General features: G+C 40.2%; 1 protein-coding gene across 2 annotated transcripts in view; it reads right to left on the minus strand.

Annotated features, from left to right (window-relative positions):
- The window catches only part of CDH12 (cadherin 12), a gene marked incomplete at both ends in the record, with an annotated part of 171,763 nt that overhangs the window by 57,496 nt on the left and 96,400 nt on the right, over nucleotides 1–17,867 (minus strand). The gene's annotated exons all lie outside the window — the stretch shown is intronic.

Here is a 17,867-nt window from a genome sequence, read left to right on the forward strand (position 1 = left end):
ACGTAGCTTAGCATAAGCATGCAGGCATTCCCTTATAAAGCCTGCGTAGTCTGTATGTGACTTACAGAGTGAAATTTCCTTGGAGTTTCAGGTTGAGCAGCGTCAATGATGATAAAAATAAATGAGTGATGATGCTGTTGAAGCTTTTAGGTTGAAATGACTGATAGGGCTTATTACTCAGCCCCAAAGTGTTCAGGAAACTGAGGTGGAGGTGAGCTAACAACTCATACACACTGCCTCTGAGTTTCTAAAACAAAGATGGTTCCAAAGCACACAGCAGGAAGAAATCAGAGCTGAATAAGTGCCAGGTAATCAGTCATATTGACTGAAATTCAGCACACATTTACAGTTCTTTTGACAAGGTTAGATTAGTTTTAGTTTTTAAGGCTCAAAAGTTGTTCTGGGGTTTGTTTTTTACTTACAAAGGGTTTTTTTCTTTGTTTGGTTTCTCCATACCTGCAGTTTACAGGTACACCATCATTTACCAAAAAGATTTTCAATTCTGATGAGAATAAGAAATGAAAACCATCATTACAGCTCATCAGCAAAACAACCATTAAGAAATAACCCAGGTTAGCATCTAAGGACTTAAGCTAAATGCATAATGGCCTTCAACTAAACAGCTGTAAATGGTATTTGAGCTTTTTTCTAATCTGTCACCATACCTGCACTGTGTGTATGCAAGATTATCCTTTCCTGCTTTCTCTTTGTCTATATTTTTTCAGTTCTGTTTGGTAGCTGCCAAAGTAATGCATTGCAGTTAGTCATGATAGCATGAATCTTAGAGGTAACAACATTGAAATAAAATTATTTCTTTCTCTTTGATCTAAATATTTAATGTTTTCTCAGGAAAAAAAAACCAGATTATGTATATTATAATATTCTTGTTAGCTTAAATTACCAAAACATTTCCGTTTTTATCCTGGCCAGGTTATAAAGGCACTGATTTCTGTCTGTTTAGGAAGAATCCTAAGAAAGACAACAGTTCATATTTACTTGCTGGTCTTTTAACAGTAGTGTAATAGGTAAAAGAAAGGATGCTGTAAATACAAGCAGATACTCAGTATATTAAACCTGATGCATCAGCTACATCTCATCAGCCTAACAATTAGTGGCATCTGATGTACATGCTCTTAAAACTGGGAAGATGTGATTTAGCACAGCAGCAAGATATATTCGTGCCTCTCCTAGCAGTGGCTCTGTGCCCTGCAGGGGGCTGGGACCTTGCGTAGGGAAGAGGAAGGTCGGGCTTCATCACCATGTGCTCTGATGCAGGTCACACATGACCTGGCATAGGCTGGTAATGTCAGTTATGGCAAGGTTTCTTCCATCCTCAAACCCACTGCTCTGAGTTAGGGTTTATGGCCTCATTAGATATAGCATAAACATTCTTAAAAATTCCTGATTCTCTATTGTGGAGCACAAAGTCCACACCTAGCAAGAGTTACATCTCCCCAGACTGCAGAGACCCCGGGTGTCCAAGGGTCCCCAGTTCTTCAAGGGAAAATGAGCAGAGGCAAAACCCCTTTTGAGTCTGATCCTGCTCAAGATTAGGGTAATCCACATGATGGATCTTCCCCAGATCTGGCAGCTGCTGAGCCAGCACTCCATCAGCCCCTCAGGTGAGCTAGCAGACTGAGTTTTTGAGGCCATCCTCTTTCTTCCTTCCCCGAAGGCAAAAGAAGTTCATCAGACATAGTATAATTTTTGTATACTGAAAAAATTTCAGTTTAATCATTTGCTGTTTTTTCCACTGATAAACTGTTGTCAGAAAGCTTTCTAAAAATAAACCTCCACATTGCATGTCAGAGACTAATTCCACAGAGCATAATAACCCCTTTGTTGGAGCAAGGATTCAGGAAATGGGGAATGTCAGTTCATTTTCTGAGCTGAAGATATTCAGACCCTGTACTGGGTTTGTGTGGCAAGGTTTTGGTAGTGGGGGAGGCTGCAGGGATGGCTTCTTTGAGAAGCTGCTGGAAGCTTCCCCTATGTCCAATAGAGCCAATGCCAGTGAGCTCCAAGACAGACCCGCTGCTGGCCAAGGCCAAGCCCACCAACAACGGTGGTAGCACCTCTGGGATAACATGGTTAAGAAGGGGAAAAAAAACCTGTGCAACAACAAATGCAGCAGGAGAGAGGAGTGAAAATTTGTGAGAGAAACACCTCTGCAGACACCAAGGTCAGTGAAGAAGGAGGGGAAGGACGTGCTCCAGGAGTCAGAGCAGAGAATCCCCTGCAGCCCCTGGTGAAGACCATGGTGAGGCCGGCTGTCCCCATACAGTCCATGGAGCTCCACGATGGAGCAGATAACCACCTGCAGCTTGTGGAGGACCCCATGCCAGAGCAGGTGGGTACCTGATGGAGGCTGTGACCTTGTGGGGGAAGCCCACACTGGAGCAGGTGTGCTAGCAGGATTTGTGACCCTCTGCGGGACCCACCCTGGAGCAGGTTCCTGAAGGATGGGACCCCATGGCAAGGACTCAGGCTGGAGCAGTTTGTGACAAACTGCAACCTGTGGGAAGGACTCATATTGGAGAAGTTCATGGAGGACTGTCTGCCGTGGGAGGGACCCCAGGCTGGAGCAGGGCAGAGTGTGAGGAGCCTCTCCCTGAGGAGGAAGGAGCGGCAGAGACAACGTGTGATGAACTGACCACAACCCCCATTCCCCGTCCCCCTGCGCTGCTCGGGGGGAGGATGTGGAGAAAAATCAGGGGTGAAGTTGAGCACAGGAAGAAGGGAGGGGTGGGGGGAAGGTGTTTTAAGATTTGGTCTTGTTTCTCATTATCCTACTCTGATTTGATTAGTAATAAATTAAATTAATTTTCCCAAGTCAAGTCTGTTTTGCCCATGAGGATAACTGCTGACTGATCTCTCCCTGCCCTTATCTTGACCCACAAGCTTCTCGTTATACTTTCTGTACCCTGTCCAGTTGAGAAGGGGAGAGAGAGAGCGGCTTTGGTGGGCACCTGGCATCCAGCCAAGGTCAACCCACCACAGACCCACACCTTTTCTCTCCAAAAAATGTTGGGTGTAGCAAAGATAAAAGAGAATATTCTGTTTAATAGCATAATGTAGAAATAATTCTAGAAGCAGTTGTTTGGAGCCACAGATGTGGCACTCAGATGTGTGTGTCCTAATACTTAATCTAATAATACTTAATCTTCTTTGAAGAATCTAAAATTTTCTTTTGTATGGTGGCACAGTTTTACTAGGAGTGGAAGAAAATGCTTTTTTCTAGAACTTCCTCAAGTTTATAATTAAGGGTTTTTCCTAGATGATATGGAGTAGAACTGTGAGAAGCTGAGGAGACCAAATCAAGTTCCTGAGTTATTCATGTATAAGAATGATCACAGCATTATCACTTTCCCTTCCATTGGTCGTGCTCTAAGGAAAAGTGGTGGCTAAATGGTCGTCTGTGCAAAGTCTGACTTTGTGAATGTGTTCACGTGTTAGACAACATGCTTCCTGGATCTCTGAGGGCTTATGTGGAAAACCAGTTCTAGATTATCAGCTTCATTATATATAAAGCACTGTTCTGTTAGTATCCAGTCTAGACAGAAATTATTACCAAAAAAAAAAGTCAGTTAAAAAAGACCAGAATAAAATGAGAATTAAAATTTTGGGGGTATAGTCTAAAAGCTTGCATCAAATGTTTTTATGTAAGTTATATAGTGGTTATAAAGAATTATCAAGGTGTAGCATGCCTAATGGATAGAAAAAGGATCGTTTTCAGGAGAAAATGCCTTTTTCAGAATCTCAGGCAGCATGTAATTGGCATTTATCAGGTAAGTCTATTGGTAATATTCTGGTGATCACACTGTCACCATGAAATAAATCAATACACTTATTCTCTTTATAAAATTTAAATTGCATGATATATGTGAAACGTTAACATGATAAAAAGTATATTGCTGAGGATGGGACATGGAGTTTGCAATGCTCTGCTTAACATCTCTGCTTCTTAAATGTCTTGTGGGAGCTTTTTCGCATTTTCTTTATTGCTCTGGCACAAAATATAATAACACAATTTTACTACAATTCATTCACTCTCAAGAATGTGGTCAAACCATTTACTTTAGGATCTAAGCCAAGTGCTCTAAATCATCTGTATTGGAATAATCATTTTTCTCTCCATTGACTAAGGAAATTAGGTCCCTATCTTTAGTCCTCTGAGTCACAACTAAATTGCATGCCTAAAATCACCTAAACAAAACACGCTCAACATCTGGATTACTCAGAAGAATCCCTGTGAATCTTTGATTTTCACATGTTCTTTGGGTACATTTTATGTAAATGGTTTTCCCCAACATATATATTACTTCACCATGTTGGCACATACTGAAGCAGATTATTATTTTTAAAGATAAAAATGTGAAATCATCAAGTACAAGTGCATCATAGTTTACTGTTCTTTGTTTTAAGTTTTGGTTTACTGTATGCAGTTTCCTTAAAACACTTGTGATTTAGTTTGTGATATAGACCAAAAAGTAATAATACAACAGGATGGCAATTAGCCTCACAAATATAGTGTCTTATACTTTACAGCAAGGTTAATCAACTTAGCAAAAGTGGTGTTTATGTCTTCCAATTTAAGTGTTTAAAGGTGTGATCTTTATATAAATACTCCTCCTTTTGCAATGAAATCTGTTGGTAGTGAATACTTAATTATAGATCCTTCTCTTGAGAGCATTGGCAATCACATTTATAAGGTCAACAAATCTGCTGTGAAAGCCACTGAGAAAAACATAATTGTCAGGAATTTGAGAAAAAAACTTGAAGGAGTTCCTTTAGAAAACTTCTGTTAATTCCTTTTTATTTTTACAGTTTACTTTATGCAAAAATTCAACTAAACATGTACTTTGGACTCAGAGAAGATAGTTTCAAAACTGCTTGGTATCTGCAGCTCCTATTGCTGTCAGTAGGAACCTTTGGATTGTTGCAAGCTCTTTTTGGGAATCCCATTTAATGCTCTTACAAGGAGCGCAGCACTCCTGAAAAATCTGACTACAGCTGTGGTTGTTAGGTATTTCTGAAAATCATGAGCCTAAACTATAGTGATTATAATTAGATAATTACATATGGTCTGTTTCACGTCATGCTGCACTGCAGCTTCTGAAGTTTCAGAAGGTGAGCCCACCACAGTTGGAAGGCCTCAGGGAAAAAAAGGCAGATGCTGCCAGAAAGGACAGGGAGGCAGCAAGTGACACTGTAGCCTGTGAGTCACTTTGCAACCAGTTCTCAAGGCACTGCAAGGCAACCCCGTGTTGTTCAATCTGTAGCCCTAGCTACTCTTCAGTGTCAGAGGGTGGGTGGAGATGCATGGTGCATCCCAAGGTTACTGTGGATAATTTCATGCATCCAACCGAAAATGTGTTTTGAATGAATAATTTCTTCACCACTGCCCACAGAAAACACGTCGGGGTGGAATGTAAGTCATGATTCCTGCCAAAGGTTGTTGGATTTCTATGAACTGTATTTGTTTACACCTTCTATACAGAAGGTAGCAGATGTAAGATACAATTATGAATTATAATAATCTACTATGATGATAATGTGTTTAAAAATAATTGACCTATAAATCTTGCTGTTAATGATCAATTACCACATAAACCTGATCATAGGGGGAAAATGAACTGGATAAGTGCAGACTAACAACAGAATTTTATGACCAATAGATAATATTTAAGTTCTAACCACTATTGTGCTCATTTGTATTTCTTGGACTACTGCTTACTGTGCAATCAGAGCATTACATTTTACCTAGTGACAAATTACCTCTATTTTTCATTGGTTATGGAATAGTACCAAGAAATATCTATATTTGCTTTCACACTCTTCTTTGCAGCTGAGGGTTCAGTCTCTCTCAGTTTAGAACTCTAAAGGCATTTTTTTACATTCAATCAGGACTCCAAAGCATCCTCTAAAAATAGCCTTTGCTAGTTATGCTTTTGAGAAAGTTAAAAAACAATACAAGTGTAGCAGACATAAAATTTACTAAATATTTACTGTTTTGAGAATCTATGGGAACTCTATTTCTCCCTGCAGGTTATTTCCCATTTTTTTTTCAAAATATTATGCTTCAGTTGTGTTTTATGTCATTGTTCAGTCTGAATCAAATGTTTCACTCTTCAAGATGCTTTATGATCAAGAACATGCAACAGTGACAGCTACCAAAAAAAAAGAAATTTCTAGGGAGTTTTTACTAAGACTGGGGGTAAATCAGCTCTTACTGAAAGTGCTTGAAGAATTCTGATGTGGAAAAGAATAAGAAAAAAGTAAGAGAAAGTTGGCATAAGTGTAAATCAAAATCTGTATAGATGTCGAATTTTATGTTAACTAACTAACTCCTTTATGTTAACTAACTAACTCCTTTATGTTGCACACATGAATAGTAACAAACGCCTACTTAGCTGTCAGGTGCTGTGACCCAAGGTGGGCTGCATGGCCTGGGTCGCAAAGCATAGGCTCAAAAAAGCTACAACTGTGCAAAGAAATTTCATGTACCAGCTGTACTCTGCAGCCCAGAAGCTAGCCAGTATAGAATGCCCTATTTCCATGTTATTAAATTCTTTTACCCACACCAAAATAGGTCAGCTTCATGGAAAGTGACTGCACAGAATAGTTTCTGATCTGTACTAATTTCCCCAAATGCCCTGAATTTATCTGAGAAAGCTTTACTTGGTGTTCATCAGAACTGTGCCCAATGACTGTGCTAAGGCTAACAGTACGGATGATTTAAATGCTCAGGAACTTTCCCCAACACTCTCATGTCCTTCTTTAAGTCTTCAAAGCAAAATAAAATGAGCCACTGTATACCTTCTTCTAGTCTATGTACAAATGTATAAAACAGCACTGATTAAGTAGTGGTGTAGGGAAAAAAAAAATACAGGGGCTTTTTTATGACTAGCTGTCAAACATGTAGCTAACTCAGGTGGGTCAAAGAGAAAGAGCAGGCAAGGTCACTGAGCTGACCCTTGTGTAGTGTAGTGGCCAAACCAAGGCAGAGCTGTAAAGAGCTTATCTGGGATGGTGAAGACTCGGTATAGCAAAATATGGAGAGACTCAGACCTGGGAGTGAACCAACGAAGGATAAATTGCTTTAGCAGTGTTATTACTGGGGATAAAAAAAACCACTTGGGGAGGAGAAGGAGGAGATGGGTACACTGCAGTTATAAGATGAACATGAGATCAAGGATAAATTTGTGTCACTTTTAGGAGAAGGGAGACAACAGTGCATGTTGAATGTAAGGATAGACAGGGTGAGGAGGAAAGAGAAGTCCAAGGAAGGCGGAGATGGAGATACAGATAGCAGATGTGAGACTTGTAAGGAACCTGGATTAAAGAGGAGTTACCCTAAGTCCTCCTGTGATTCCCGTAAGAGCACTGTGCAAAACTAGTCTGCTAGTATCTATTAATGTATGGATTTGGCTATTGTTTTGCTGGTGTTAAAGCTGTAGTTTAGTAACTCACTGAATTACCATCCAAAATTACAATGACCTCTGCATGGCTGCTGGTTTCATGATTGGCTTACAATTGCATGGGGTCTTTTCTGGAGCTTTTGCATTCCTGTCTTCCATCACTCCTTGAAATGGTTAGTTAAAATGTATGTTCAACTCAAAAACAGAGTTTTAGTTTATCCAAAACTCACAGGTAAATGGAAATCAGACTTGCTTAAGATTTGCTGAAAATAAAAGATTTAAGCTTGGTTTACAAAACCAAGCTGGTTCTTTTTCCCCTTTATGTCTTATGGCATAGCGGCTCAAAAATTTACAAAGATAGAGTAGACCAGGATTCAACCTTCCGCCCCTTTCTGATTCAAAGCAAGCTCTGACTCTGTCTCCCACCTAATCACTGCCTGCAGGCTAGTCTGCAAAAATCTGTCCACCTGTCCTGTGTAAGTATCTCCCATTTGGTATGAAATAATTAGTTGCTGGAACTGAATTAGGGCATCTTGTCTGCCAGGCAAATTCTTTAATCAATGAGAGAGAGACATGTTTTCATTCTGAGAGCCAATGAAGGTACAAGTGCTGCATACAAAGCACAAAAACTTTTAACAGGAGTACCAAGAGCAGCCATACTTACCTGTCTAAATTGCAGTGGGTAGAATAACTTCCCAGAAAGTTGGGCAGACTTGTTAAAATACTTAATTAAGCATATCAGAGCTCTGAACCTTAATCCCAAGTAAGTTTTCTAGCAAATTGTCCAAGTAGGGAGGGAATAAATCTTCCTTGTTTTTTTTTAAATCAAAACCTCTGCTTTCATTATTTTGATTTTTTTAGATTAGTGAACAGAATAATTTCTTAATCACACAGTCCTTTTCTGTAAATGTCTAATTTGCTCATTAATGGAATCTGTGTTGTATTCTTCTGAAATCTTTAAAAGGAGATACTGTTACCTGAGGAACTTCTCTCTCATAGGCCACTCATCCAAAGCAGTGGGTTAAAAGATTTGTCTCTCTATCTCACATAGGCCAGAAGACCTTTTACTTTCACTCTGCATCTGACCCCAATTTTGCAATAAAATCTGAGCAAGACTGGTTCAAAGCCACATGAATGGAATTAGCCACATTCAGTTTACCGAGTGAATACAATTTACCTGCTTTTATATAGTAAAACCTATGCTAAATAGTATGTGTGCAATTTCTGTGATGTACTAAGCTTCCCAGAATATATAAATAAATAATTATGATAAGAGTTTTCAATCTACAGCGTTTGTATGCACAAGTATGTGTAGACAGGCTTTTCCAAGTTCAGCACTTTGTTGTCTTTTCTTTCAAAATATTTCCACAGATTTTAGTACTTGAAAATAAACTTATTAAAATATGCTATGAACCAATAAATAATCGCTGAAAATAAAAGAGTAATAATATGTAAACCCTATTTCTAATATCATAATTGTGAAATAGATAATAAATCTATATAATAGATCATCCAGATAATCATACAAATAGCATGCAAATGTTATATAATGAGGAGAAATAAAAAAAACCCTAGCTCTCTTTATGAAGTTCTTTTTTACTTGCACTGAAATTCCTGAAATTACATCAATGAAAGACATTTTTTTCTGGTTTCTGAATTATCTGTTTTGTTGACTTTTCTGTTTAAGATTGTTGTATACTCTGCTGGCTCCAGTGGAGGATTTAATACATTCTATGAAATGCATTGTACTGACCACTCTTGAAATCCAAATCCAATTAGCTGCAAACTTCTACAGTATGGATAAGCAGATGATGTGCAAGGTCCTAGGAACGATCCATCAACCTTGCTGTATTTAAGGTGTCGTTAGCAGAAAGAAGAATAGTTGCATTTCTGTTTCCAAGCATGTTAGCATTTCTGGAAATTTGCCATGCTCTTTTTGCAAACTAACTTGATGGATTTCACTGGGATGCTTCCGGAAAGATCAATGACAGCCAAAAACTGGTCCTTGCGATGTCTAGGCGTTGCTCTACAGCTGTCTGAACATTTTAAATGTGGTTGCCAACCAGCCATGAGATACTGGTTTCTGACCATCAGGCTGTTTTTAAAGCCAAGATTTACACAAGTAGACGAAATTCAAATGTTATGTCTAAACTTTAATCAATTTTTCTTCTATTAAAAGTAATTTTCAATCATTCCACTACAGTGTTGTCCTCTCCTGTGAGTTGGAAATGATATGTTAAAACATAGCTTTAGCCAAATAGTTCTTTTGAATAAAAAAAGTAAATTAAAGGAGTGTCACCTTAAAAATACACACCTTAAAAATAAAACCAACTTATTGCTGACTTCATAAGACACTTGAGAATGGTCTTTTTTTTTGTTAATATCAGAATAAAAACTGTATTAATTTAAAAATTCAATTGCATTTCTTCTATATCAGGGCCTTATCCTGTAAAAGTATATTTTTGTCATATTAAAATAAAAAGACATACTATTCTTTTGACTAAAAGGATTTGCATGTGCCTTTATTGCTCAGCATATAAGGGTCTATTTTGCTAAATTGCTTTCACAGTCACTCTGTCATCAGTGAACAAAAGAAAGAGGCAGGAGAAGTGAAGCACAATAACCTTACAAAATATGAATCAACCACTTCATTTAATTGGTTTGATTCCATAAAGTATAATTTATACCAACTAATTATACAGTTTTTGTCATTTAAATGTTGAAGTAAATAAAACCCATCCATCCTTTCTTGAAGTTTATTTTAAGAGTTGGAAACAAGCCACAGCTGTCCTTGCAGCTAGCTCAGACTGGTCTAACGTTTGATGCATTAAGGGTTAGCCCATTAGCTTCTAGGAAGGATGTGCTGAACTGTCTTTTACTTAACCAGCTATTGTGTACATGAGTAGCTGAGGGATAAAGGCCATCAGTTCCCTTCTGGACCAGGAGGCATGCCTACGGACAAACAGCTTTTATCCACTCTTTTCTGTTCAGAGGCAATGTTGTGTTATACAAGATTTTCATTTAATTTCTTGAACATTATTGCTATGGTGGGAAAAATACATTCTCTTCCAGTCTTTGCCTCATTTTTTCTGGTTTTGACCAGAATCAAAATTTGCTATGAAATATTTATTTCAATATTCACAAAAAAGTTCTATTTTTAACAATGAAACATGCACAATAATGCAGAAAGTCAGTGTACTAATGAAGAGTCAGGCAAGACATATATAAAACACTTTTTTAGTAGAAATAAGTTTCTACTAATAAAATCATTCAGATTCATTTTTCCTTCTAGTTATAAAGAAAATATCAGTTTTCTGAAGTGTCTTGGTTGTCTGAAATATGGGCCAACAGATACCTGTAGGTCTAACAACTCTGACAGAAATATATAATGTTTAGAGGTTTTCCCTTCTGTTACACTCCTCATTACTGTGAGACGTGCAAGGTGGGAGCTCCCCACTGAATACGTTCAAAAGTACAGGTTTTAAATAAAAAATTCCATGTTCAGCAGGACAGTCAGTGGTTTTTCATTACTGGATGCTGATATCCCATCCAAACCTGCCTCTTTCCTTAAAGGACTCTCGATGAGATGAAGGTGTTCTGTGATACATTTTTTTGGCAAGCTTATAATGTATTATTTATCAATGTAGCTTCTTCCAAGTATTAATCATATATGTTCTCCCACTTCTGCTGTGAAATTTTTTTTTCAGCTTAACTGAGTTCAGAAAATAAATTTAAACTTTATTCTGTGATAAATAATATCTTCTTATTTGATAAGGTAATATATAGTATGGCATCTTTGGTATAAGTCTTTTGGGAAACAGCAGTCCTGATTACGTGATGCAAAAACATTTACCTTGCAGTTGGTGTTAAAGGACCTTCAGTCCCCTTTTTTCAGTCTGCACTTGGACTTCCTGGCTTTGTTGACCAAGGATGAGCAATACAATATTGGAGGTCTCAACTCCCACCAACAGTGAGGGCTCTCTAGGTCTTGCCAGGCCTGAACTTGTCACCTACCTGGACCTGATTTTAAAGGCTTATTTTTCATATAAACTAAAATTCTGCAAAAGTACCCTTTTAGCTATAGTAGTCAAGCAAATGACAAACTCCTGACAGGTTGTTACTCTGAATCATTGCAATGTCTTCAAAAGCAAAAATGAAAAATACAGCCACTATATTAGAAATAAAATTCATACTCAACTTTTTTCCTACCAGTTATTTTTGTTTAACTGTAATTAGCCTTGTGTCTCTGTGACTATACATCATCTCACATACCACTTAACTGACTAAGTATATCCTCATTGATCAGGATTTTTGCTTTTACTATTTTGATTAAGCAGAAGTCCTTAACACATCTCCCAGAAAAGCCAAATGTTTCAGGTAACTGCCTGCCTTAATCAAGCTTGTTCCAATACACTGGAGTCCCCATACTGACATTTTAGCTTGTAATCTATGCTAAATATTTATTATTTTCAATATCAACACGAACATCCAATATTGTTCTTTTCTGGTTTTTTGAGAGTCACTGCTATAATTCGGCTTCTGTGACATTTGATATAATAGAAAGAAAAGGTTTTCAAGCCTATTAACATGCAAAGCACAGGACAAGCTTAGTCTCTTGTGATTCTTTTTTTTTGCTCCTTCATAGCAACAATTGGTCAAAGACGTCGTAACTACAGTACATGCATTAAACGAGACCTCAAGGCTATCTTTTTCAAAGAGGATGATAAATTCCATGATTTCCAGGTGTCATGAAAACTGTCTGACATTACGTGAGACGCATGTATTTTTATAACGTCATAGTAGATGAAAGCATACAATAAAACAGAAAATTAATAAGGCCCCTAACAGCAAAGAGTGTAAAATATACAACTGAAAATCAGACACAGGGAAGAGCATTGGGCCCAAGGAACTTGCCAATGCACTGAGTTTTTCAATTTCCAGGCAGTTATTTCCTCTTGCACCTCTGGTACCGCTCCAGCAGCAGGGGTTCCAGCTGGAAGCAAGGAGCAGACTGCAGTGGTGGGCATTTAAGAATCATTGAGGACAAGGACAGTGGGAATGTTCATTCAAAGAGACCCTCTGGGATGATTTGCTTGTTGACCAGATTTGGAGCATCTCACAAGTGTTTTGACAGGATGTCAGGAAACATAAGAAGGTGCCAGTGGCTCTAGTCCATGTGAGCTCCAACGAAATAAGGTAAGACTGGACAGAGTCCTTAGGGGTGAAATTTAGGCTGGCAAGTGAAAGCCGAAGTTAAGGACATTCATAGTAGCATAGTCAGAAATTGTCTCACCATGTACAATCAGGGAGAGAAAGACAGAAAGGCAAAGCTTTAAACAGCTAGCTGAGAAAAAGGTGTAAGGAGAAGTGATTCACATTATTGGAAAGCAGGGCCATTGGAAAGAATGGGTGCCCAGAGAGAAGATGCAAAATTCATATTTGCCATAGGAAGAACAGGCTTCAGAAAGTTTAAAAGCTTTCCTATGACCATTGTGGTTCTAGCTGAAAAGTTCAGGAAAATTTGCAGGTATCAGAAAGAGTGAAATTCAAAAAAATGCAAAAGTATTTTTTCAGTTCAGATAAAGGGTGCAGTCACCAGAATTCTGCATTCTTCACTGAAAAATGCTACAAAAGGTGATGGTAGTCCTGTAGGAAATGTAGAAATGGTAGATCATACAGAATCAAACTAGGGTCCAGGAAAGAGGAGAAAGAAAACAATACAAAGCCAAGGATTAAAATGGGAACTAGTATGAGTAGCTTTAATGCCTAATGCTAAAAAAGAGTATTAGCATAACAAGCATGTTCAAAATCCACAGGAAAGAAGAAAATCAGTCACGCAGTCCAGTACCAAGGAGCAAAATACACAGGAAAGGCAAAGTAGACCTTATCAGTGGATGGTTGTTAAAGGAAGCTCTAAGTCAAATATGACTTAAAGAAGAGAACACTATTAACACTAGCTAGTCAGGAAAAGTTCTTGAATTCTTCTACATTTTAGAGCAATCATAACGAATTTAATATCTGTGCAGAAGCAATAAGAGCCAAAATTACATGATGGTTGTACTCAGTTAAATTAAAGAAAAAAATGGGAATAAATAAAACTGAGTAATATTTCTATTAAAAATACATATGGATAGCCGAGACAGTTAAATCACTGTGAGTGGTGTGGATGCTATCTAGGGATGCCATTTTGAAGACTCACAGCAAATGTGCAGCACCCATTAAAAAGCAAGTCAGTAAGGGTAAACAACATAGCTAATAAAAGCAAGAACATATTTTTCAAAGGAATGAAGTTGTGTCTCAGGGAGGACAATAGAAAGAACCATAAAATCTGTTTTATCTATAAAACCACAATAACAAAGACAAAAAATGTGTTTGAATAAATCTCTGGCAAACAAGCTAATACTAATTGTTTTTAAAAAACAACTGGAGACAAAAGCCTGAGAAGAACTGTGTAAAGCCAACTCAAAATTGAGATAGAGAAGGCTCAGAGAAGATAAGATCAAATATGTAAAACTGAATATATTTTTTTCTTTGTGTTCAGTGTAGAATAGCTGGGAAATTTTTCTATCCTAAACCCCTTATTTATGGGGGACTCATGAGAAGGTTAAATTAGCTATAGAAGCAGTTGTGGAACGAATAGACACAACAGTAACACATCATTGGGATTAGCTGTTACATGCCCAAGAGCCTGAAGGATTAAATAAGTGAACTATTATGATGTGTAATATTTTGCTTCAAGCCACTGTGGCACATAAAGGCTTGGAGGTGCTAATATGACGCTGATTTTTTTCCCCAAAGATTTCCAGGGAGTTCAGGAGAGCTGAGGATGGACATGACTAACATGCACAGGGCAAAAGAGTAGGAGCCGGATTAATGGACTCATGGAGAATATATATATGAAAAAAACTCAAAACAGCTTTTCTAAATAAAGATCATATTTTGCAATGCTTTTTGAATTCTTTAAAGAGGTCAACATGCAGGTAGCTAGGTAGGGAAGGATTCAAAACAAATGAGGGTAAGCCGTTCATTCCGCAATATAGGATTAATCTGTCAACCTCACCAACATAGGATGTTGTGGACTCTGGAATTTTACATAAGTTTCAAAGCAACAGGGCAACTTACTGTAAGAAAAATCTATTGCGTGTTGTTAAATACAAAGACACCATCTGGGCTAAAAATCATTAGAAACTGAGGAAATGTTCTGGAGTATTGTTTGGCCTGTTCTCATGCAGACCCTCTAGATCACAGAATCACAGAATCACAGAATCAGTAGGTTGGAAAGGACCTTTAAGATCATCAAGTCCAACCATTAATCCAGCACCACCATGTCCCCTAAACCATGTCCTGAAGCGCCACATCCACACGTTTTTTGAACACTTCCATAGATGGCGACTCCACCACCTCCCTGGGCAGCCTGTTCCAATGCCTGACCACCCTCTCAGTGAAGAAATTTTTCCTAATATCCAATCTAAACCTCCCCTGGCGCAACTTGAGGCCATTTCCTCTTGTCCTATCACTAGTTACTTGGGAGAAGAGACCAACATCCTCATCGCCACAACCCCCTTTCAGGTAGTTGTAGAGTGATAAGGTCTCCTCTCAGCCTCCAGACTAAACAACCCCAGTTCCCTCAGCCGCTCCTCATAAGACTTGTGCTCCAGACCCTTCACCATCTTCGTTGCCCTTCTCTGGACACGCTCCAGCACCTCAGCATCCTTCTTGTAGTGAGGGGCCCAAAACTGAACACAGGATTTGAGGTGCGGCCTCACCAGTGCCGAGTACAGGGGCACAATCACTTCCCTACTCCTGCTGGCCACACTATTCCTGATACAGGCCAGGACACTGTTGGCCTTCTTGGCCACCTGGGCACACTGCCGGCTCATATTCAGCCGGCTGTCAACCAGCACCCCCAGGTCCCTTTCTGCCGGGCTGCTCTCCAGCCACTCCTCCCCAAGCCTGTAGCATTGCATGGGGTTGTTGTGGCCAAAGTGCAGGACCCTGCACTTGGCCTTATTAAACCTCATACAGTTGACCTCTGCCCATCGATCCAGCCTGTCCAGATCCCTCTGCAGAGCCCTCCTACCCTCCAGCAGATCAACACTCCCAGCCAACTTGGTGTCATCTGCAAACTTACTGAGGGAGCACTCAATTCCCTCATCCAGATCATCAATAAAGATATTGAATAAGACCGGCCCCAGAACCGAGCCCTGGGGAACACCACTCGTGACCGGCCGCCAGCCAGATTTAACGCCGTTCGCCACAACTCTCTGGGCTCGGCCATCCAGCCAGTTCCTCACCCAGCGAAGAGTAAACCCGTCTAAGCCACGAGCCACCAGTTTCTCCAGGAGAATGCTGTGGGAGACACTGTCAAAGGCTTTACTAAAGTCCAGGTAGACAACGTCCACAGCCTTTCCCTCATCCACTAGGTGGGTCACCTGGTCATAGAAGGAGATCAGGTTGGTCAAGCAGGACCTGCCTTTCATGAACCCATGCTGGCTGGGCCTGATCCTTTGGTTGTCCTGCACATACCCTGTGAGCACTCTCAAGACCAACCGTTCCATAATCTTCCCGGTACAGAGGTCAGGCTGACAGGCCTGTAGTTCCCAGGATCCTCCTTCCGGTCTTTCTTGTAGACGGGCGTCACATTGGCAAGCCTCCAGTCTTCTGGGACCTCTCCTGTTAACCAGGACTGCTGATAGATGATGGAGAGTGGCTTGGCAAGCTCCTCCGCCAGCTCTCTCAGTACTCTCGGGTGGATCTCATCAGGCCCCATAGACTTGTGGGTGTCCAGGTGGCTTAGCATGTCCTTGACTGCTTCCTCCTGGATTATGAGGAGTACATTGTGCTCTCCATCCCCGTCTTCCATCTCAGGGGGCTGAATACCCTGCAGATACCTGGACTGGCTATTAAAGACTGAGGCAAAGAAGGCATTAAATACCTCAGCCTTGTCTTCGTCCTTGGAGACAATGTTCCCCGCCATATCCAGTAGGGGATGGAGATTCTCCTTGCCTCTCTTTTTGTTGTTAATATATTTGTAAAAACATTTTTTATTATCTTTTACGACTGTGGCCAGACTGAGCTCTAGCTGGGCTTTTGCCTTTCTAATTTTGTCCCTGTTTGACCTAACGAGATCCTTGTACTCTTCGTGAGTTGCCTGCCCCTTCTTCCAGAGGTGATAAACTCTCCTCTTTTCCCTGAGTCCCAGCAAAATCTCCCTGTTCAGCCAGGCCGGTCGCCTTCCCCGCCAGCTCTTCTTACGGCACATGGGGACCGCCTGCTCCTGCGCCTTTAAGATTTCCTTCTTGAAGACTGTCCAGCCTTCCTGGACCCCTTTGTCCTTCAGGACTGTCTCCCAAGGGACTCTCTCAACCAGTGACCTGAACAGGCCAAAGTCAGCCCTCCGGAAGTCCATGGTAGCAGTTTTGCTGACCCCTCTCCTTACTTCCCTCACAACTGAGAATTCTATCATGTCGTGGTCGCTAAGCCCAAGATAGCCTCCGACCACCACATCTCCCACCAGTCCTTCTCTGTTTGTAAACAGCAGGTCCAGTAAGGCATCTCCCCTGGTGGGCTCACTCACCAGCTGTGTCAGGAAGTTATCCTCCACGCACTCCAGGAACCTCCTAGACTGTTTCCTCTCTGCCGTGTTATACTTCTAGTAGATGTCCGGTAGGTTGAAGTCCCCCACAAGAACAAGGGCCAGCGAATGCGAGACCTCCGCCAGTCGCTTATAGAATGTCTCATCCGTCTCTTCATCCTGGTTGGGTGGCCTGTAACAGACTCCCAGCAGGATGTCTGCCTCATTGGCCTTCCCCCTCATCCTTACCCACAAGCACTCTACTTGGTCTTCACAATCTTCGATTTCTATGCAATCAAAACACTCCCTAACATACAGAGCCACCCCACCGCCTCTCCTTCTCTGCCTATCCCTTCGGAAGAGCTTATAGCCATCCATTGCAGCACTCCAGTCATGAGAAGCATCCCACCATGTTTCTGTGATGGCAACTACGTCACAGCTGTCGCGCTGCACAATGGCTTCCAGTTCCTCCTGTTTGGTGCCCATGCTGCGTGCATTGGTGTAGATGCACCTGAGCTGGGCTATCGATTTCAACTCTGGCACGTTGAACCTATCCCTAGGTTCAACTCTAGTTCAACTCTAGATGTCAGTGTAAGAGACAAAAGGCAGGGCCAGATGCTTCTTTTTCTTAACGTGGTCATTCTTACATGCCTGCAGAAATGCAACATATTTTCATACCGAGGAAAAGAAGAAGAAAAATTTTTATATGAGAGAAAACTGTAAAGTTTCAAGTCTGGTTTGGTACCTAAGGAGCATCCATAATACATAAAGTGGGATTACAATTCATGTAATTCAAGAAAAGAGATACAAAGCAAAAAGCTGCCACGATCTTACTTCAAATTCATATGAATGTTCTCATATGAATTTGCCTT

This window comes from Phaethon aethereus (genome assembly GCF_964289735.1).
Source record: "Phaethon aethereus genome assembly, chromosome: 2".
NCBI lineage: Eukaryota > Metazoa > Chordata > Aves > Phaethontiformes > Phaethontidae > Phaethon > Phaethon aethereus.